General features: G+C 44.8%; 1 long non-coding RNA gene across 1 annotated transcript in view; it reads left to right on the forward strand.

Moving 5' to 3' along the window:
• Positions 1 to 1,448: 1,448 nt before the first annotated feature.
• LOC138991238 (uncharacterized) overlaps positions 1,449 to 22,199 on the forward strand; it is a 28,118-nt gene continuing 7,367 nt past the window's right edge. The window contains exons 1-3 of the long non-coding RNA XR_011467201.1: positions 1,449 to 1,583; positions 8,546 to 8,633; positions 19,627 to 19,722. This is a non-coding gene — a long non-coding RNA (uncharacterized lncRNA). The remainder of the gene's footprint in view (positions 1,584 to 8,545; positions 8,634 to 19,626; positions 19,723 to 22,199) is intronic.

The raw sequence follows: 22,199 nt of genomic DNA on the forward strand, positions 1-22,199 counted from the left end.
TGCGTTGCCGCCTCTGCAGGTGTTTTCTCCCGGGAAAGGCCATGGCCCCGGCTTCCGCCCTCCTGGAGCGGGGCGCTCAATGAAGCACTCAGAATGATGCCTTGCTCTCCAGGGGTCTGTGTCTCCTGGTTTTTCCGAGCTTGGGAAACTGGTGTTGCCCCTCCTGATTCACTTTGCTGAGTGTCTTGCGCTTTGGAATCTATAAGTGATCAATAGTGCGTGTACTTGAGGGTGGAAATGGCCTTCCTGCTCCTTGCCACCTGTTTCCTCCTAGAAGAACTTCTGCTTCCCATGGGGGTGCTGGTGGTATTTTGGGTGGGACCGTTCTCGGTGAAAGGCATTGCCCAGCGCATTAGGGGTTGTTAACTCTTACTTCTGCCTACTGAGTGCTTGCAAATTCCTTTGCGTTTTCCAAAGCCTCCCACCTTCCTGGGGCATTTAGTAATGATGGAAAAGAAAGCGCCAGATAGAGGTAACACTTCTCTACCCAACCCTCTCTCCTCTCCAGGGCAGGGAACAGTGACGTCTTCCATTACAGAATCTAAGTGGGAGAAACTGAGCTCCTCCTCTTGCTTGCTTGCTCTCCGGCCTGGCCTGTCTCATGCATTCCTGTCTCCTCTCTCCTGAGCAGGAAGCCTCATGGGAGGCCAGAGGTTGTCTGGCGTGGCCTCTCACACAGTCAGTAAATCGTGAAATTCAGGGATGAAGTGTTAGCAGACCTCTTGGGGAAGGTCTTGTTTTCTTGCCACTTAGCAAAGAGGAAGGTGACCTGTTGTTCTCCATCTGTTGATTCTTTCTCCTATACAGAGGGAGAGAAAGGAGTGTTACTTCCCAAGCACCTCAAAACTCAATAGATGTACATTGGGGGTTGGTCAGCATCTTCTTTCCCAGTTCTCTGCCTGAGTCCATTGCTGATCACCTTGCTTGTAGGAAGATCACCCTGGGAACACCTGTTCATGGAGAAGGAGCGGCTCCCTCTCCTTGTCCCTGCTGCTCACAAGGAGGGACTTGTTAAGAGAGGTGTCAGGACAGTTTAGTGTTGGGTACCAGCGATTCAGTGAGCTTGGCCTCAATCCCACACAGACTTGAAATCTCTGCTTCACCCTGTGGACTCTCCCTGAGTCCAGGAACAGGAGCAGCTGGGGCTGAGTCAGGTCAAAGCCTCATTCCCTAAATCTGAAGGTGAATGCAAGAGTGGGCTCTTTATAGACCTGGGGAAATGAGGAAAGCCAGCCTCCTCCTGAGTCCTCAGTAGGTTGTTGCCAGCCAGGGTGGAGCACAAGTCACATCATTCTACTCACAGGGCATGTAACTGGGTGGGACAGGGTGGCCTGAGTGGGGCTAGAGAGCTATTGAGTGTTGCCTAGGCAACAGCTCCAGAAGAGGTTGGTCCAGCCAGAGGCAGGAAGCTGATGCCACCGGGGGTGTTCCCTAGTGAGTGAGTGCTGAGTCACTTTGGTCATGTCTGACTCTTCGTGACCCTGTGGACCACAGCCCACCAGACTCCTCAGTCCTTGGGATTCTCCAGGCAAGAATACTGGAGTGGGTTGCCACGCCCTTCTCCACAGGACTTTCCGACCCAGGTACTGAACCCACATCTCTTACATCTCTTGCTGTGGCAGGAGGGTTCTTTTTACCATTAGTGCCACCTGGGAAGCCCTAGATCTCAACAAAGCTGGGAAAAAATTATCTGGCAGTGCCTAAAATGGGGATCCTTGTTCAAACAATTTTTTCCCAGCTTCGTTGAGATATAATTGACATATAACATGTGTAAGTCCAAGGTGTACAAAGTGTTGATTAGATACGCTTATATATTGCAATATAATTACCACGGTGGTGTTAGCTAACACCTTCATCACATCAGGTAATTATCATCTCTTTCTTGCAGTGAGAACATGTAAGATCTCCTCTGTTAGCAACTTTCAAGGGTACAGAACAGTATTGTTATCTATAATCACCATGCTATGCACTAGATCCCTAGGATTTATTCATCTTCTAACTGGAAGTTTGTACTCTGTGATCAATGTTTTCCTTTTTCCCTACTCCTCTGGGTCTTGGTAACCACCATTCTATTTCATGCTTCCATAAGTTCAACTTTCCGAGATTCTGAGTGTGAGAACCTACAGTATTTGTCTTTCTCTGTCTGGCTTATTTCACTTAGCATAAAGTCTTCAAGGTTCATCCATGTTGTTGCAAATGGCAGGATATCCTTCTTTCTCACAGCTGAATGATATTCCATTGTATATGTTTCTTTGTGTGTGCTCAGTCACTCAGGTGTGTTGGACTCTTTGCAACCCCATGGACTGTATCTGGCCAGGGTCCTCTGTCCATGGGATTTCCCAGACAAGAATACTGAAGTGGGTTGCCATTTCCTTCTGCAGTGGATCTTCCAGACCCAGGGATCAAACCCGGGTCTCCCACATTGCAGGCAGATTCTTTCACTGTCTGAGCCACGAGGGAAGCCATTGTATATATACATCTCAATTTCAGAGGCGAGCTCTTGGAGGAAGGAGAATGAGAAGAACAGGATGGGACAGAGGGAAGGGTTAAGGAGAACATATTTTCTGGACACTTGCTTTGGTTCTCATCATCAGGGAAGCTGTGAAGCACAAATTGCGTATAAAACATGATCCTCCTGAGCAAGGCTCTGGAGGTGGTGGGATATGGTAGTTATGACTTAACCCAAGGCAATTCTACAGACAAGGGAGCTGTGAACTGATATCTAGCCAATGCACAGCAACTAGGACACTTATACCTACAGGTAAAACATCTGGGTGGATGAAAATTGTGTGTACTTTATGGGGATCGTGTGACTATTAACAGTTGTGACTTAGCCCAGAGCAAGTCTCTACATCAGGCAGTCCCAGGAAGAGGGACTGTAAACTGGATATAGTTATGTCTCTTATCAAGAGTGGCCAGGCATTCATTCCTAGGCAACACACACATGTAAGCCATCAGTGCTTTCTATATCTCTGTAAAACTGTATCTCTAAAAACCTCTCTCACACTTGGCATTCAGACGTTGCACTTACACTGAAACTCAAATCAGGGCACTTACAAGTAAATCTGATGGTCTTGTTTATAAATTAAAGCTCACAGATTTTTACCCAAGAGAGATGGCTGATGACTCCTAAGAGAAGAATCTTAAAAACTAGCCTGCAGAATGCAGATTCCACAAGGTAGGTCTTCCCTAGAACCCTCACTAATATGAGCAGACCCATCTTTTGTGTGAACCTAACCAACACAGATGCCATGCTTAAATTGAATGAGAAACCCAGTTAACTGTGTCTGCTGTGCTAGATCCATGATATTTCATAGGTATCCTCTGTGTATGCAATCCAATCAGATTCACTGCTTCAGCCAGGTCTTCTGTGACCAATACTGTCTTCTATAAGGGTTACATTGCAATTAATCTTTCTCTACATCTCTTTTATTTTTAGAGATAAGTCAAAGGTAATGCTTGGAGAAGGTAATGGCAACCCACTCCAGTATTCTTGCCTGGAAAATCCCATGGACACAGGATCCTGGCAGACTACAGTCCATGGGGTTGAAAAGAGTTAGACATGACTGAGCAACTAACACACACACACACACAATGGTAATGGTACATTTTGGACCAGACTGAATGGAAACTTGAAGCTCACTCTTCATTTGGTCAAGCAGTGTGCTCCCACCTCCATTGGCTCCTGTCTTTCTTTCAGTGCAGTAGGGCCCCCTGAGCCCTTTCCCTGGTTCCATTCCACCTCTACCTCCAGTAGCCAAGTTGTCCTCTCATCCATTAGCTGCCTTTTACAAGATCTCCACTTATCCTATCAAAGCTGCTCTGTCTTCCGTCCCATGGGTCCTACTTTCTGTTAACCTGATAATACGTGGCATCGTGCAGGCATTTGTTCAGCAGAAAAGAATCTGCCTGCAGTGCAGGAGATGCAGGAGACCTGGGTTTGATCCCTGGGTCAAGAAGATCCCCTGGAAAAGGAAATGGAAACCCACTTCAGCACTCATGCCTGGAAAATCCCAAGGACAAAGGAGCCTGGCAGGTATTGGTCTATGGGGTCGAAAAGAATCGGACACCACTGAAGCGACTGAGCACACACGCACGCACATTTGCACAAGACCAGCTCCCAAATGAAATGCAAGTGATTTGCCTTGCAAATGTAAGTCAAATAAACACACATCTAAACATAAATTTATATTGCTCAAGAAAGGAAAGAGGAAAACAAGACGACTTTTTTGGTGACGGGTGGGAGAGGAAACTACAGCTCCCAGGGTCCGGATGGAGATGGTGTCTGAGGGGGAAACCCACCCAAGAACAATGAAGACCAGGAGACTCAGAAACAAAACGAGAGAAGGTTTACTAGTCAAACCAGAAAGGTTTGGGGTTATGGATATCACGCAGATAAAGGAAAAACCATGACCTAGGAATTAAAAAAAATAGATATGACATATTCAGTTTACTACCTAGTAGCTAATGTGGTCTTGGACACATTATTTAACTTCTCTGTGTCTCTGTGTGTTATCTTGTCTATTAAAGGGATACTGATAATCACGTCATGGGTTGCTAGGCAGTTGGATCAGGTGATGCATGTGAACTACTTAGAAGAACGACTGACGCACAGAAGGGACCAGCTAAATGCTGCTTTTCTCCTGTCCCTTACTTAAGTCCAAGAGTCACAATGACCTTAGTTTTGTTTTTTTTTTTTACAAAAGGAGTTATAGATCTAGTAAAAGCATGCTGGATGTCAGAACAGAGAGAAGACTCATCCATCTGTAGTACTAGAGTGCTGAGGAAAAACTAACTTCTGCCTGAGATTGGAGTTGTTTGGGGGAACTACCCTTAAGGTGTTGCTCCTGCATGGAGTCTTAGCCACTGGCCCACCAGGGAAGTCACTTCCTTCTTCTTAGATACTGGTTTAAAGCTCACTTTTCACAGCTTCTAACAAGTAGTGGGAAGATTTTTAGTTTCATGACCTCTCTCCCTATAGTCAGGATAGATCATCCAATAAAGCAAAATCTTTAGGGCAATAAAGTCAAAAGGAGAGGAAATTTTCAGAGGTAATCATTAGGTTGAAAATCTAGTCCCTGAAAAATAATATATTTCTGAGTATTAGTGCTCATTATCCAGAAAAAGGGCTTCCCAGGTGGCTCAGTGGTAAAGAATTCACCTGTAATGCAAGAGATGCATGCAGGTTAAATTTCTGGGTCAGGAAGATCCCTTGGATGAGGGCATGGCGGCCCACTTCAATATTCTTGCCTGGAAAATCCTATGGACAGAGGATCCTGGCAGACTACAGTCCATGGGGTCACAAAAAGTTGGACACTACTTAGTGACTAAACAAACAATCTAAGAAAAGAGCTTAGGTGGATTAAGAGGGAAGCAGAGAGGAGCTAAGGTCAAATGAGAGTTAACTGACAAAGCTGGTGCCTGTAGCCGAGAAAGACAGTGAACTCTGGAGATTAGACGTATGAATGTTGGAGTTAAACCAAGTTTGTTTCAGATCTTCATTTGGCAATTAGCTGATGTTACGGCTTCATTCCTAATCTCTGTCTCAGTTTGCTCATCTGCAAAATGGGCACAGCTGATGTTCCTATCCTGTAAGACTGTTGGGAAGGAAAAATGAGATAAAATACATGTACTCACACATTGTGTCAGTCAGTCAGTTCAGTCGCTCAGTCGTGTCCGACTCTTTGAGACCCCATGGATTGCAGCACGCCAGGCCTCCCTGTCCATCACCAACTCCCGGAGTTCACTCAAACTCATGTCCATTGAGTTGGTGATGCCATCCAGCCATTTCATCCTCTGTCGTCCCCTTCTCCTCCTGCCTTCAATCTTTCCCAGCATCAAGATTTTTTCAAATGAGTCAGCTCTTTGCATCAGGTGACCAAAGTATTGGAGTTTCAGCTTCAACATCAGTCCCTCCAATGAACACTCAGGACTGATCTCCTTTAGGACAGACTGGTTGGATCTCCTTGCAGTCCAAGGGACTCTCAAGAGTCTTCTCCAACACCACAGTTCAAAAGCATTAATTCTTCGGTGCTCAGCTTTCTTTACAGTCTAACTCTCATATCCACACATGACTACTGGAAAAACCATAGCTTTGACTAGATGGACCTTTGTTGGCAAAGTAATGCCTCTGCTTTTGAATAGGCTATCTAGGTTGGTCATAACTTTCCTTCCAAGCAGTAAGTGTCTTTTAATTTCATGGCTTCAATCACCACTGCAGTGATTTTGGATCCCCCCAAAATAAAGTCTGACACTGTTTCCACTGTTTCCCCATCTATTTCCCATGAAGTGATGGGACCAGATGCCATGATCTTCGTTTTCTGAATGTTGAGCTTTAAGCCAATTTTTTCACTCTCCTTTTTCACTTTCATCAAGAGGCCCTTTAGTTCTTCTTCACTTTCTGCCATAAGGGTGGTGTAATCTTCATATCTGAGGCTATTGATATTTCTCCTGGCAATCTTGATCCCAGCTTGTGCTTCCTCCAGCCCAGCGTTTCTCATGAAGTACTCTGCATATAAGTTAAATAAGGAGGGTGACAATATACAACCTTGATGTACTCCTTTTCCTACTTGGAACCAGTCTGTTTTTCCATGTCCAGTTCTAACTGTTGCTTCCTGACCTGCATAGAGATTTCTCAAGAGGCAGGTCAGATAGTCTGGTAATCCCTTCTCTTTCAGAATTTTCCACAGTTTGTTGTGATCCACACAGTCAAAGGCTTTGGAATAGTCAATAAAGCAGAAGTAGATGATTTTCTGGAACTCTCTTGCTTTTTCGATGATCCAATGGATGTTGACGTTTTGATCTCTGTTTCCTCTGCCTTTTCTAAAACCAGCTTGAACATCTGGAATTTCACGGTTCATGTATTGTTGAAGCCTTGCTTGGAGAATTTTGAGCATTACTTTACTAGCGTGTGAGATGAGTGCAATTGTGCGGTAGTTTGAGCATTCTTTGGCATTGCCTTTCTTTGGGATTGGAATGAAAACTGACGTAGCACACTCCAAATGATAAAATATTATTTTCAATATACTTGTGCATTGGTGACCCTGTGTAACTCCTTCCTTGGCTGCAGCATCTGGCCATGGAATGATTTATTCATCACAACTGCTGGCTGAGTGTAGGGCCTGCTGAAGAATCATTTAAAAGAAAGAACTCTAGGCTTGAGGGTCTGAAGTGGCAATGGAGATGAGAAAACACTGGTATTAGAAAGGTAGATGAGTCATGAATTCTACTTTGGACAGCCAATGTCTAGCTATTCATCTATTTATGCTCTGAGTCAACAAATGTTATTGCATCCATATTTGTATGAGGTGCTGGGGATGCAACCCTTAAGAAAGTTGTGATCTTAAAAGAGAAAGAAAAAGTAAAATTTTCATCAGGACCATAAGGGGCATGACGGGAAAATCAGGGTGATGTTAGAATTAAAGATGAGGAAAATCTCTCTTCAGAGGAGACATAATCAGAGACCTGAAGGATAAACAGGAGTCAGGCAGGCGAAGTCTGAGGGAAGAGGAAACATTGTATCAGGGACTCAGAGGCAGGGAAGCCCCTGGTAAGGTCAGTGGGAATTAGGACCAACTTGCATAGAGCAGAGAGGAAGAGGGAGGGGGATGTGTGAAAATATAGCTGGTCAGGCAGGCATGGCCTGATCCTACCCGTCCCGCAGACAACCTCAATGAGCTTAGATTTATTTCTAAGAGCCACAAGAAGCTAATAAAAGGTTTACAGGAAAAAAATAATGCTTTCTATAATTTTCTTCAGCCAGTATTTTGAGTGTAGTTGCAGGAGGTCCAGCCAGCTAAGATGTTGTAGAAAGGACAGAGGGCAAGGTCTTCACCATTGATTCCCACTGACGCCAGGCCCTGGACATCGTGGGCAGTGTGGTCAATGAGACAGTGGGTGGGAGATTCTTATCTTCAGAAATGGATGTGGACGGTCCCTTATGACAGGCGTAGGGCTCAGACAAGGATCAGGGAGCAGGTGGAACTTGATCTGAGTTGGGTTGTCCTCATGTCTCTATGCGCAATGGTCTAAAATGATCCGGAGAGTATTTTGAATCCATGCAGAAAGTGCATCAACAGGATAGCCAGCAATTGTTAAAAGTCTCCCTCTGTATCCACAATGCGATTTTGAACGGCCACCCATGATAAGAGCGTATTATTCAATAACAGATTTGAAAATCACTTTTATTCAACAATTTCCTTCGGCCAATAGTAATGACAACCTTAGTTTTTGAATGATTACTATACCCAGGCTTTGCAGGAACTGCTTTACACACATCATTGTATTTAAACTTCACAGCAATCTTGCAAATTAGTTGTTATTAAGCCCTTTCATAGATGAGAAGACCAAGGACTAAATTAAGAAGAAATATCTCATAAATGGTAGAGCTGGACTTAAGCTCAGGTTTACCTGAGCTTCATTTTCATTTCGTGATAACTAAAAAAATATATAAATAAATACAACTTGATGGAGCAAAATATCCTAACATTGATTACCTCATTTTATCCTGATATTGATTGCCTCACCCTGCCGTAATGCTTCCCAGATAAAGAAGAAGAGACCAAGAGGTTAAGGAACCTAGAAGAAATGGAGGCCTGGATGTAGACCACATTGAAAAGAACCAAGAGAGACAGGTGAGGTTAATTTTATTTTTATATTTTATTTGACCCAATATTTCTACTGTATCATTTCAATGTGGAAACAATATAATAATTGGGGCTTCCCTGGTGGCTCAGAGGGTAAAGCATCTGCCTGCAATACAGGAGACCTGCGTTCGATCCCTGGGTCAGGAAGATCCCCTGGAGAAGGAAACAGCAACCCACTCCAGTACTCTTGCCTGGAAAATCCCATGGACAGAGAAGCCTGGTAGACTACAGTCTATGAGACTGCAAAGAGTCAGACATGACTAATGTAATAATTATCAGCACAATATTTTATGTTCACTTTTCATACTTACTCTTCAAGCCCATTGCCCATTTGTATTCTTACAACACATAAAACAGTCGTTACATTTCAAGAGCTTGGCAACATGGTAGCCCCTTTATAACTTCTCTCTCGTCCCTAAATTTCAGTCACAAAATATGGAGAATATCTACTTCAAAATCTCCACGTTAAATTCAGGAGGCTATATCCAGTTTGCTTTGTTAGGCATTACATAGTCAAGGGGAGCTTATTTTCTTATCTCATTACATTCCATAGATCATAGTTCAGAGGATTTTCCTTTTCTGAGTCATGGACAGAGGAGACCATAAAGCACCCTGAATGTCAGGGAGACTCAAGCCCTGCTCCCTCATGGACATCAAGAGTTGATGGCACATTTACCGATGAGGGCAGATAAGCACTGAGGTCTGTGTGTACAGCAGGAGAGTTCATTGGTTTTATGGATCTTATTGTCAGAACGATTGGGAAGAGGCAGCTAATTTATTTGGGAGGGAGATCTGGTTCCAAGTGGAAGATAGAATGAATAGTTAATGTCACCTTTATTAGATGATTAGCTTGTTTTTAGCTTTTAAAATTATAGCCGAGAATCAAGACAGGAGTTGGCTTAGATTAGAAACTGAGCTTGAAAATGTTACTTTGGTCTTTCTGCCCAAATTTCTCTGGGCAGGACTGCTCAGCACCCTTCATTACCTCGTTCTTCTTCAATTTCCCTCCTTTTGGAACCACCTCCACTTCATTTGCGAGCTGATTTCACGATGGGGCAGAAATGTCAATCAATCGTTTGGCCATCAGTAGGAGAGCATCCCCAATCTACATTAGTCAGCTGGGCTGGTTTCCAGAGCATCGTCTCCTACACATGAATTATTACCTAAACATTACTGCTGTCAGCACATTCCGTGCTATACAACTTCCTATTATTATTTTTTTGGTGGACAACATTGAAATTTTAAACAGTTCAATCTTGCTTAAGTAATGTGAATTTGGTGGCTCTAGAAACAACTTTTGCCTCATCGGTGAGAATCCACCCACAACAGTGGGTGGGCTTAAATGCAGGCAGGGAGTGGGGTCTTGTACAAATGGAAACCCAGAGGCAGCTTTGATTTGTTTTCCCTTTTCTGATTTCATCCACTTCCCACCTCTACTTCTCTTTCCCTTTATTGTCAACGGCAAAATGAGGCTTCTTGTCTCCTGAGGTTTGGGTAACGGAGGAGAAGTGGAAGGAGCTGTGGATAAATCAGCTTGACATCAGCAGGGTCATGTAGTGTAGCTCAGGTCTTCTCTCACCAAAGAACTCGTGTGCCCAGGACCACTGAGTGCAGCCGGCTGTCTCTGTGATTCATCTGGACTCTACATTATCACGGGGGTAATAGATCTAGCTTGGGAACTCACAAACAGAATGAGATGGCTTTTGTCTCTTTTAAAACTCCGGAAAAATGGGTCATTTATCATTCTGCAGTGTGTGTGTGTGTGTGTGTGTGTGCACGTGCGCACGTGCGTTCACACATCCATGCGTGTATGTGTGTATGTTTAATAGAGACTTTGGGGAGCATAGGGCCACAGTCAGAATTCAGTTGGTAATATTGGGTGGGGGAGTCTGTTAAATCAGGTGGATCAGCCAAAAGTCCAATTATACTTGACCGGGGAGACCAGGATTGGCTGGTGGCCAAGTTGCAGTTATATAGAAAAGAACGAATATCCCAAAGGTACCAAAAAAGAGAGAGAAAGAGAAAATTTCAAATCCTAGGCCAAACATCAGAAACCAGTGGAGGTACGAAAGCTCAGAAATGGAACCAGGAAGCAGAAGCGGGGACGTGATGAGTGTGGGCCAGGAATGAGGACTTGGGTTGCTGAGGCAATCCTTGGCCTTGATACTGGGCTCTTTATAGCCTTCCTGTGTGGGCAGGAACTAGGGTTAGCTAGCTTAGGACACAGAGGAAAAGGCAGTGAGTGTAACCGCCTCAGGCAAACTGAGGAGGTGGAAAGAGAAATGATTCCCGTGGCTGGTATTTGCTTCCGTTTGCGCTCTGCTGAGGAGTGTGATGTTAGACACAGCTCTGGGCACCGTGGCCCGTCTCCCTGATTGCTCTCTCTGGAATCTCCCACGTGTAGTTTTTTTTACCATGAGTGTGCTTAGACAAATGTTCGGGTTATAGAAACACTTTCCCGTAGGGTCCTGTGATCTCACAGCATACATCTTGTCTAAGTGTCTCAATCCCTGTTCCTCCTTAGTGAAGGGTCTCAATTTTGACTGTAGGTCACTCCATTCCTGAGCCAAATTCAGGAATGTAGGTAGGACCCATGCAAAAATCCTCACCCTGCATTGAGCTGGGAGAATAATCAATCCACTTTGTGAGGCCTTGGATCAAGCAATTTAGCTACATAGACTCCTGGTTTTCCAGGAGTTCTATCTTTCTCCTAGGTGGACCTTGGATCCCATGACCTATTCCTGGGGACTTAAGTAAGCCTTCAAATTATGGAGCTTCTCACAGTTTTCCAGCATAGGGTTGGTCCACAGGGCACTCTGCTAAGGTGTTGGACTTTTCTAAAACCGGTCACTTCTGGGGCTGTCCTCAGGGGAAAGGCCTCCTTGATCTTGAACTGAACTTTTTCCCTGGCCGTTTTCACTGGGGGTGTCAGGGAAGGAGCATGGGGGTGGGTCCTGCCCTCTAGATTGGCCCCTACTTTAATCTTCAAGTCCTAGGCAAACTGTGGCTGGCTGGGTCACCTCTGATGATTGTAGCAGACTCCAATTATGGATATTTATGTTTTCTGTTCAAAAGCATAATAACACTCCATGCCAGTTTATCTTAGTAAACCTTAAATCTTTGTTTAGTTCCCTGGAAAACAGAGCCTGAGGCATAACTTATGGCAAATGCTTTATGGTGTGTTCGTGGAAGAGGTGATCCCAGAGAAGCAGGATGGAGGTGAAAAGGAACTGACATAGGGCAGGAAGAAAGTCAAACAGAAGGCAGCACGTGGTCAAACTGGCCATGGCTTGACCAGAAAATACGGCCATGTGTGCCAGTCTTGTGGACTATAGCCCACCAGGCTCCTCTGTCCATGGGATTTCCCAGGCAAGAATCCTAGAGTAGGTAGCTGTTCCATTCTCCAGGGGATCTTCCTAACCCAGGGATCGAACCTGGGCCTCCTGTATTGCAGGCAGATTCTTTATTGTCTGAGCCACCAGGGCTAGGTATATTTGCCTAAAAGAGTTGACATTTATGAATGCTTACCTTAAAGGAAAAACCAATTTCTTATATATATTAACTCATTTGTTCTTAATAGTAATGCTATTAGTAGCTCTGTTTCATGTCAGAGATAATGTTCAGAGATGATTGAAGGTAGTTGAAAACACATTTGAACCCAAAGAGTTTGGCTGTAGAGGCTAGTACCCAACCATACCATCGTATTTCATATTGAAAGTTCCTATAGGTGATTCTTTGGGATTGAAATGAGAACTGACCTTTTCCAGACCTGTGGCCACTGCAGAGTTTTCCAAATTTGCTGGCATATTGAGTGAAGCACTTTCACAGCATCATCTTTCAGGATTTGGAATAGCTCAACTGGAATTCCATCACCTCCACTAGCTTTGTTCGTAGTGATGCTTTCTAAGGCCCACTTGACTTCACATTCCAGGATGTCTGGCTTTAGGTCAGTGATCACACAATCATGATTATCTGGGTCATGAAGATCTTTTTTATACAGTTCTTCTGTGTATTCTTGCCATCTTTTCTTAATATCTTCTGCTTCTGTTAGGTCCATACCATTTCTGTCCTTTATCGAGCCCATCTTTGCATGAAATATTCCTTTGGTATCTCTGATTTTCTTGAAGAGATCCCTAGTCTTTCCCATTCTGTTGTTTTCCTCTATTTCTTTGCATTGATTGCTGAAGAAGGCTTTCTTATCTCTTCTTGCTATTTTTTGGAACTCTGCATTCAGATGTTTATATCTTCCCTTTTCTCCTTTGCTTTTCACTTCTCTTCTTTTCACAGCTATTTGTAAGGCCTCCCCAGACAGCCATTTTGCTTTTTTGCATTTCTTTTCCATGGGAATGGTCTTGATCCCTGTCTCCTATACAATGTCACGAACCTCACTCCATAGATCATCAGGCACTCTATCTATCAGATCTATGCCCTTAAATCTATTTCTCACTTCCACTGTATAATCATAAGGGATTTGATTTAGGTCATACCTGAATGGTCTAGTGGTTTTCCCTAGTTTCTTCAATTTAAGTCTGAATTTGGCAATAAGGAGTTCATGGTCTGAGCCACAGTCAGCTCCTTGGTCTTGTTTTTGCTGACTGTATAGAGCTTCTCCATCTTTGGCTGCAAAGAATATAATCAATCTGATTTCAGTGTTGACCATCTGGTGATGTCCATGTGTAGAGTTTTCTCTCGTGTTGTTGGAAGAGGGTGTTTGCTGTGACCAGTGCGTTCTCTTGGCAAAACTCTATTAGTCTTTGCCCTGCTTCATTCCTTATTCCAAGGTCAAATATGCCTGTTACTCCAGGTGTTTCTTGACTTCCTACTTTTGTATTCCAGTCCCCTATAATGAAAAAGACATCTTTTTCGGGTGTTAGTTCTAAAAGGTCTTGTAGTTCTTCATAGAACCTTTCAACTTCAGCTTCTTCAGCATTACTGGTTGGGACATAGACTTGGATTACTGTGATATTGAATGGTTTGCCTTGGAAACGAACAGAGATCATCTGGTCATTTTTGAGACTGCATCCAAGTACTGCATTTCGGACTCTTTTGTTGACCATAATGGCTACTCCATTTCTTCTAAGGGATTCCTGCCCGCAGTAGTAGATATAACCCATTCCAGTTCATTTCAGTTCGCTGATTCCTAGAATGTCGACATTCACTCTTGCCATCTCCTGTTTGACCACTTCCAATTTGCCTTGATTCATGGACCTAGCATTCCAGGTTCCTATGCAATATTGCTCTTTACAGCATCGGACCTTGCTTCTATCACCAGTCATATCCACAACTGGGTATTGTTTTTGCTTTGGCTCCATCCCTTCATTCTTTCTGGAGTTATTTCTCCACTGATCTCCAGTAGCATATTGGGTACCTACTGACCTGGGGAGTTCTTCTTTCAGTATCCTATCATTTTGCCTTTTCATACTGTTCATGGGGTTCTCAAGGCAAGAATACTGAAGTGGTTTGCCATTCCCTTCTCCAGTGGACCACATTCTGTCAGATCTCCCCACCATGACTTGCCCGTCTTGGGTTGCCCCACGGGCATGGCTTAGTTTCATTGAGTTCGACAAGGCTGTGGTCCTAGTGTGATTAGATTGACTAGTTTTCTGTGAGTATGGTTTCAGTGTGTTTGCCCTCTGATGCCCTCTTGCAACACCTACCGTCTTACTTGGGTTTCTCTTACCTTGGGCGTGGAGTATCTCTTCACGGCTGCTCCAGCAAAGCACAGCCATTGCTCCTTACCTTGGATGAGGGGTATCTCCTCACTGCCACCCTTCCTGACCTTCAACGTGGGATAGCTCCTCTAGGCCCTCCTGTGCCTGCGCAGCCACGGCTCCTTGGACGTGTGCAGATGACACCATCCTTATGGCAGAAAGTGAAGAGGAACTAAAAAGCCTCTTGATGTAAGTGAAAGAGGAGAGTGAAAAAGTTGGCTTAAAACTCAACATTCAGAAAACGAAGATCATGGCATCCGGTCCCGTCACTTCATGGGAAATAGATGGGGAAACAGTGGAAACAGTGTCAGATTTTATTTTTCTGGGCTCCAAAATCACTGCAGATGGTGACTGCAGCCATGAAATTAAAAGACGCTTACTCCTTGGAAGGAAAGTTATGACCAACCTGGATAGCATATTCAAAAGCAGAGACATTACTTTGCCAACAAAGTTTCGTCTAGTTAAGGCTATGGTTTTTCCAGTGGTCATGTATGGATGTGAGAGTTGGACCATGAAGAAGACTAAGTGCTGAAGAATTGATGCTTTTAAACTGTGGTGTTGGAGAAGACTCTTGAGAGTCCCTTGAACTGCAAGGAGATCCAGCCAGTCCATTCTGAAGGAGATCAGCCCTAGGATTTCTTTGGAAGGAATGATGCTAAAGCTGAAACTCCAGTACTTTGGCCACCTCATGCAAAGAGTTGACTCATTGGAAAAGACTCTGATGCTGGGAGGGATTGGGGGCAGGAGGAGAAGGGGACGACAGAGGATGAGATGGCTGGATGGCATCACTGACTCGATGGACGTGAGTCTGAGTGAACTCCGGGAGTTGGTGATGGACAGGGAGGCCTGGCGTGCTGTGATTCATGGGGTCACAAAGAGTCGGACGTGACTGAGTGACTGATCTGATCTGATCTGATCTGATAGGTGATTCTTCTCAGCCATGAGGATTGAGAACCATCCTTACATCTTTCCACCTGTACCTAAGCTAGGAAGTAAAGCTGGAAGAGACATCCTAACATTCTTTGTAATGGAATAGAGGCGGCTTTCCGTAGCTCATTGAGCCAAGTTCTACATCCTCTTTCTTAATCTCCTCTTTGCCAGCAGCCTCTTGGGGTACTGTGTATGTGTGTGCGTGTGCATGCGTGTGTGTGTGTATGTGTGTGTTCATATGTCTTTCTGGCCTCCCTGTAGTTTGCTCACTTCAATTCTGTTTGGATAAATATATGTGCCCTGAAGTGTTTCAAGGAACATAAATAGGATATGTTGAATTTGACAGAATATCACAAAATATTTCTGTTCACACCAGGTTTTGTTATTCTCCTTAGAAATACATGTGTGTTGACACGCACAAACCCTCCAACCTTACTTGTGTGTGTGAAGTTATCTGACAATGTTTCTAACCTTAATAAATGTTATCTGGATCCAGGGCTGTTCTTTGGGAACATAGTACAAAGAACGTCTTATAAGGCATTAGTAATACATTCTTGACAGATGATGCTGTAACAAGCTGTTCCTAGAACAGAGTCATTATAACACAGAGATAATGTTAGAACAATGGATTTTATTTTCAGCAAATGCACATACCGGAAAGAAGAACAGGTAATGATCGCAGAGTCTGACGTGTGTGAGCATGTATGTATGTGTATATGTTTGTGTATGTTTATATCCAGAAGGCAAATGAAAACGGCATTGCTATTTAAACCCTCCAGAAAAAAGTTGGGGAGTCAGGTCTTGGTATGTAAATCTAGTCACCTGTGTGGGTACCCTTAGTAACTAACCCGGTAAGTCACTAAAACCTAAATTAGAGTATATTTCATCATTTTACAGGTGAGGAAACTGGGACCAGAGGAAACTAATTGTTAGTTGGAGATAAAGCTAGGATTTTACCTTTATGTTAGATCTTCCAGCAGCTTCTCAGGCCTAGATGGTAAATTTTTAAGGTGCTCAGGAGAACTCTAAGGCAAGGCCTTTGGGGCTCTCTCTCTCTCTCTGGCCAAGAAATATGTTTTTATAATGCAGATTCCCCAATTCTTTGGACTCTGAATTGAATATCTGATTATATAGTCCTGGGCGGCCTTGATCTTATCTTCCTCAATCATGAGGAATTGGATTAATAGGCAAATGTTGTCCTCAGTTTCACAAAAGGGGAAACGTGAATGATAAAAACTTCAGGCCAGTGATCTTGATGTTCACTCTTAGAAAAGTCCTAGAGTGTATTATTAAGCAGATGGTCTGTGAACACACAAAACGTAAAGAGATGACTATTAGAAGCAGCCATGATTTCCTACAAGAAAGCCATGCTGAACGTCCTCAGCTCCTTTTTTGATATCTTCATTAATCTCGCAGACAGGAATGATGGTGGTGGGGTGGGTGGTAGAGAAACAATGACAGTATAGTTAAACTCTGACAGAGTTTCTCCTGGTATCCTCTGGAATGACCTGGAAAATACAGGCTGTGAATGGATTTAAGGCTGATAGTGCAATGTCATTCAAAAGAGAGTTGATCTCTGGAATGATATCTAAGGGGAGGGAGGTCTCTAGGAGCATCTTAAAGGTTTTTGCCTGTCTCTGTCATGTTTCAAGAATTTATCAATGACTCAGATGAAACATTGACCCTGTGCTTATCAAATCTGTGATGACACAAAGCAGAGGTCAGGTAATATGACAAATGATATAAACAAGTCTCAAAGGATCTTGATATCTGGAAAGATAGGTTGAAAGCAACAAGATAAATTTTACAAGGATAATAGTAGAGCCTTAGTTTTCAGGTTTGAAAGGCAGCTTGATTTTGCAAATAGAGGATAAAGAAGAATTGGTTTGAATACAGTTTATAAAAGAAATATTTGGGCGAGTTTCAGGTGACCATAGACTTTACCAGGATGTACACGTACATTTCTCTGCCCTGTTATTTATATGTGTATGAATAACATGAGGGCCTGCCTCTTCTCTCCTAGTTGGAGTCGCTCAGAGCCCTCTAGTCAGTTCTGGGCTCTGTACTTGGGAAGGACACTGAAACAAAAGAGGGGGGACCAGAAGGCTGAGAAATGTCTGGGTATCTTGTCAACAAAGATTGATTGCGCTGGCAATGAGTTTAGAAAGAGAATACTGCAGGAGGCAGTAACAGCTGGCTTCAGGTATTTGAAAGTGTCCCACGGAGAAGATGAATTGGACTATTCAGTTGTGTTCCAGAGGCCAGAACTGGGGTCTGTGAATGGTAGGAGAGGGAAATGGATATGGACTCAACGTACAGAAGATTAGAAAAATAGCTGGCAGTATCTAGACGTGGACAAGGCAGACTTCCAAGTTAGCCGGCTCCTGGTCACTGATAGGCTTAAGAGCAGAGGTTAGGCGACCAGCTGAGGACCAGATGCTGCTGCTAAGATTCTCCTACAGAACGGGTGGGTGGGCTAGGGGATCTCGCTGATGGCTCCCAACTCTAGGATTACAGTTTGTTCTCTGAGTCAAGCCACCTCTGCTAACCCCTAAAGGGTGCTTGACCCTGATTACAGAAGCCCCTGTCCCATTGTCCATGCCCTACTCCGTAACTCTATAGGAGAAGATGGAAAAAGGGAAAATAAACAGCTGTAGGGAGAACTGGGATTGTCAAAAAATTCGGTTTGTTCTAGGTTCTCGGCTCTGAGCTCTACAGAGAGCAGCTGCCCCTCCAGACAGCCCAGATGCCGGAGGAGATTCTTGCACTTCAGATGAAAAGGAGAACGGCCACTTCTTTGAAGTGCATGTATCAAAGCTTTAATAAGAGCTAATAAAACCGTTATGTTGGGTTCACATCTCCTGAGACTAACAAGTCAAAGCCTCCCTGAGGAAAGAAACTGTTATATAACTGTTCTTATGATTTCCACTTTCCCCACATCAATCCTTAATTAAAAGACCACAATAATTATTTTGTATTCATTGTAGAATATTAATTAAATCTTAATCGATCTGTCCAGATTTTTTTTTTTTGCAGCAATGAAGTGGCTAAAAAGTGAACACAAGGTCGAGCCACCTGCGTGAACACCTGGGCAGGGGGCCCCTAGGAATCTTTGCTGTCCCACAGCTTCTAACGGTGTGGCAGTGAATTCCTTCATCCATGAAGGGTTCACATTTCCAGAACGATTTTTCCCAGACAAGGACAGGTCACCTCTCGGAGCTCCAGGTGCACTGACTACCAGTCTTTGGAAGAAGGGACTGTACTGTCCGTGGGCATGAAGAGTAAAGAGGGAGGCTGGCAGCTCGAATACCCAGAACCAGAGACAGTCCAGGTAACCAGCATCTGGTTGACCAGGAGAGGTTTTTCTGGAAAGGAAGAAAAACCTAGAAAAACCGATGGCTTCTGTGCCAGTTACATGCTAGGAAGTGGGTGTTATGATCCTGAATACCCAGCTGAAGAATCCAGAGAAACAGTTCCCATCCCATGGTTGTTCAAGGTCAGATAGATTTTCAATGGCAGGCCTGGGATTTGAACTTCAGCCAGCCTAATCAGTCTCACTACCCTGCATAGACTCCAAGTGTATATATTTCTCAGTCCATGAAGAGTGGCCAGCGGGATGCTTTCCAGAGTGGGGCATATGAACTTACCTGTGAAAAGGTCTCAAACACCAAGCTGCCACCTGCCATTCTGGTTCCCCAGGGATCAAAGAAGCTGTGAGCAGCCAGGCAAAAGAGGGGTTCAAGCCAGAGGGTCCTGGGGACGGTGAGCGCTCACAGTGACAGAAGGACGTGCTCCCCCCAGCCCAGAGCTCTGGGGGAGCCTCAGGCTGAAGGGCAGTGCAGGGGAGTGCAAAGCAAGAAGGGCCTTGAATCTAAGAGCCAGCTGGAGAGATGGAGACTGGGAGGACCCCTTCCTGGTTGGAGCCGATTGACCAAACCCTCAGGGATGGGAGAGACCCTCTTCGCGTGATGAGCCAGCAACTATTCTAAGTCAAGGAGTTGAAGAGGAAGAAGAGGAGGGATGCGGGGGGTGGACAGAGCTGAAGGGGTGGTTGTGAGAAAGCGAGGGGCACACCGTGGACCCTGCTCTTTCTTTGAGGGAAAGGGGCCACTCCTGATGTCACTTTTGATTCATGGGACAAGTTGCAGTTTATCTCACTTGTCTGTTCTTGGTGCCTAAGAATTTAAATATTGCTGTGTTTGGGGGCTAAAACAGAAATGCGGGTTTTACACTTGCACAGTAATTAGGCACCCATAATCAGGACAGAGGAGAAGCGGGTTTTGATGAGAAAATTCTAGGAAACTTGAATCCTCATTCGTCCACCTCCTTTCCCCCACCAGGATGGAAGATACCAGCCCAGCTGGAGGCGCATCAGGGTCTGGAAGGAGGACCCGCATTGCCAGCCCTCTCCCAGGTGCTTCTGGACCATGTTCTGAGTAAGCAGGTTGCCCATCAGTGCTGCAGGGAGGCGGCTTGGGATCCAAAATCTCGGTGTGTTCACACTCACATCTGTCTATCTGACCGAAGTGCCCTGTGGACATCCTGCATTTTGCTTTTCTTCCTGCTCACAGCAAAGGGGCAAAACAGCTGAACCCTTTCTCCATATTAATCCTTTGGATCTTTCAAATTCCCCAAGTCCTCGGAGTTAATTGGGAAGCAGGGGGTGATACAATCCTGGAGAATCTGGAAGCCTTGACTCTGGAGCTTCCCCGCAAGCCTGGCCTGATTCTACACTCAGTGACTGATTGGAAGGACCGAGATAACCATCACAGCTTTTCAAGACCAACAGGGATGGGAAACATGATGAGAGGAAAGAGTTTGGGAAAAGCTTCCGGTCAGGTCAGCTGTTTGGCAGCTTACGCTTTTTCTGTGTGTTCCGTATGCTCTCCCTAGGGCCAGGGCCTGTGTTCCCACGGGCGCCTGGAGCAACGGTGCACGTCTGTTTCCTAGGTTGTTCTTTGTGCTCAGCCCCCTGCAAGTCAACACAGCTTCTTCCAGGCTGATCACGTGGTGCTAGTGTGTAGTGAGCAGTTTCTGAAGGGCCCCCAGGTGGCTCCAGTGCTGTCAGGTGGGGTGGGAATCAAGAGCCCACCTGCCCAGGGGGAACCCTTTCTGAGCTACTTCGGAGTAGAGACTGAGCCTGGAGCACAGTCTTCACTCCCCAGGCCTCTTGGGAGCCGTGCATCAGGGTCCTCCTGATGCCCTGGGGTCTGCCCCTCACCCCTAATCCCAGGTCGTGGGGATTTTCCTCTTCAACCCGCTAAAACCAGGTTATCAACTCTCAAGTCTCTGCCGGCCCCCTTCAGCAATTGGCATATGTAAATTTGATGGATTCTGCCAAGAAGAAAGGCCTGGCGGGCAAAGATCTCTTGGATGAGACCCCTCCAGGCTGGGCAGACCACAAAAACCCTGACAGCCTGTAGGGGTGTGAGCTCATTGGGTAGTTACCAAGCAATGGCCCCTTCTCCTCTTGGGGTGCCCCTCCCAGAGCTTTGACATTTATTTTGGGGTGGGGAGCTACTCACAGTTTATCTTTGATGTCTTTGAACCTCTAAACCTTAACCCTAAGAGGTGACTGGAAGGAGGACTTGTGACTCAGGAAAGAGAGCCACAGAGGCAAAGATTCTAGACTGGACTGTGATGTCTTAGGTAAAGCATGTTTTTTAATTATTTATGAGTCAGTTTTACTTCCTCTAAATTTGAGAGCATTTGATTCATTCATTTATTCATTCTCCTTAATATATGCTAATTTATATCCAGTGCTGTGTGGGGCTGTGTAGCAAATACAAAGGGAAGCAACAACAACATTTTAAATCACTCACTCAAAATATGCCTTTCTATGCAAAGTATGCTGAGTACCAGCAGTACTGGCATCACTCGGAAGCCTGCTAGGAGTGCTTGAGTTCCACTCCAGACTGTGAATCAGAAACTGCATTTGACAGGATCCTCTCACTGATTTGTGCACCCATTAAAGTTTGAGAAATACTGACGATGTGGATAACACTGTCCTCTGCTTTAGTACACGTCATCTCAGGATACACGGTCCTCTCCATAAGGGGCTCGTAATCAAGGATGAGAGAAACGGATTCTGACAGATCCCCATTCGACAGTGTAGGGAACATCGTTAAAGAGAAGGGAATAGGATATGATGGGAATTCAGAGGAGTAAGTGATAGCCTGTGCCATTCTTTCAGTCATTCATTCTAAAAAGACTTGAACACTTGCTGTAAGCCACGTACTTGACTGCCTGCTGCGAAATGCAAATAATGCTAGAACTATTCTATTTTTACGGAGCTTAACTTCTAGTGCGTAAAGACAGGTAATAAACAAGTATTATGCATAATTCCACATAACGATGAGCGCTGTCAAGGCAATAAGCAAGGTAATATGATAGTGGCTAGGGTGAGGGGGTGGAAGCTACCTTCCGGCTTGGTCCAGATATGCCTCTTGGAGGAGCTGAAATCTACATATGATGAGGAAACCATCACGGAAGATCTGAGCTGTGGGGTTCGGGAGAAGAAGGTGCTGGGAGGGTGGACAGAAAGAGGCAGGCTTCATGGAGCAGAAGAGTCTGACCTTATCCTGGCGCAGCAGGAACTATAGGGAGCTTGGTAAGAGGTGAAAGCATAGAAGCTGTGAGGAGCCGGCTTTTGTAGGGCTATGTGGGCAGTGGTGAGGGTTAGAGTGAAGTTTCCTCTGAGTGCAATGGTAATAATACACATTGATATATAATTAAGACACAGAATTTGGCTGTTGTGTGAAGACTAGACCATGGGTAAGGTGGTCAGCGGGGAGACCAGGTAGGAGGCTCCGGCAGAAGTACAGGCAAGTGATAACTAAAATGGTAGGTGTGGACACAGAGAAGTGGGTGGATTGGGGATACATTTTGGGAGGAGCATCAAAAGCACCTGGGA

The sequence above is a fragment of the Bos mutus genome, chromosome 16, assembly GCF_027580195.1.
Source record: "Bos mutus isolate GX-2022 chromosome 16, NWIPB_WYAK_1.1, whole genome shotgun sequence".
NCBI classification, from domain to species: Eukaryota; Metazoa; Chordata; class Mammalia; order Artiodactyla; family Bovidae; genus Bos; species Bos mutus.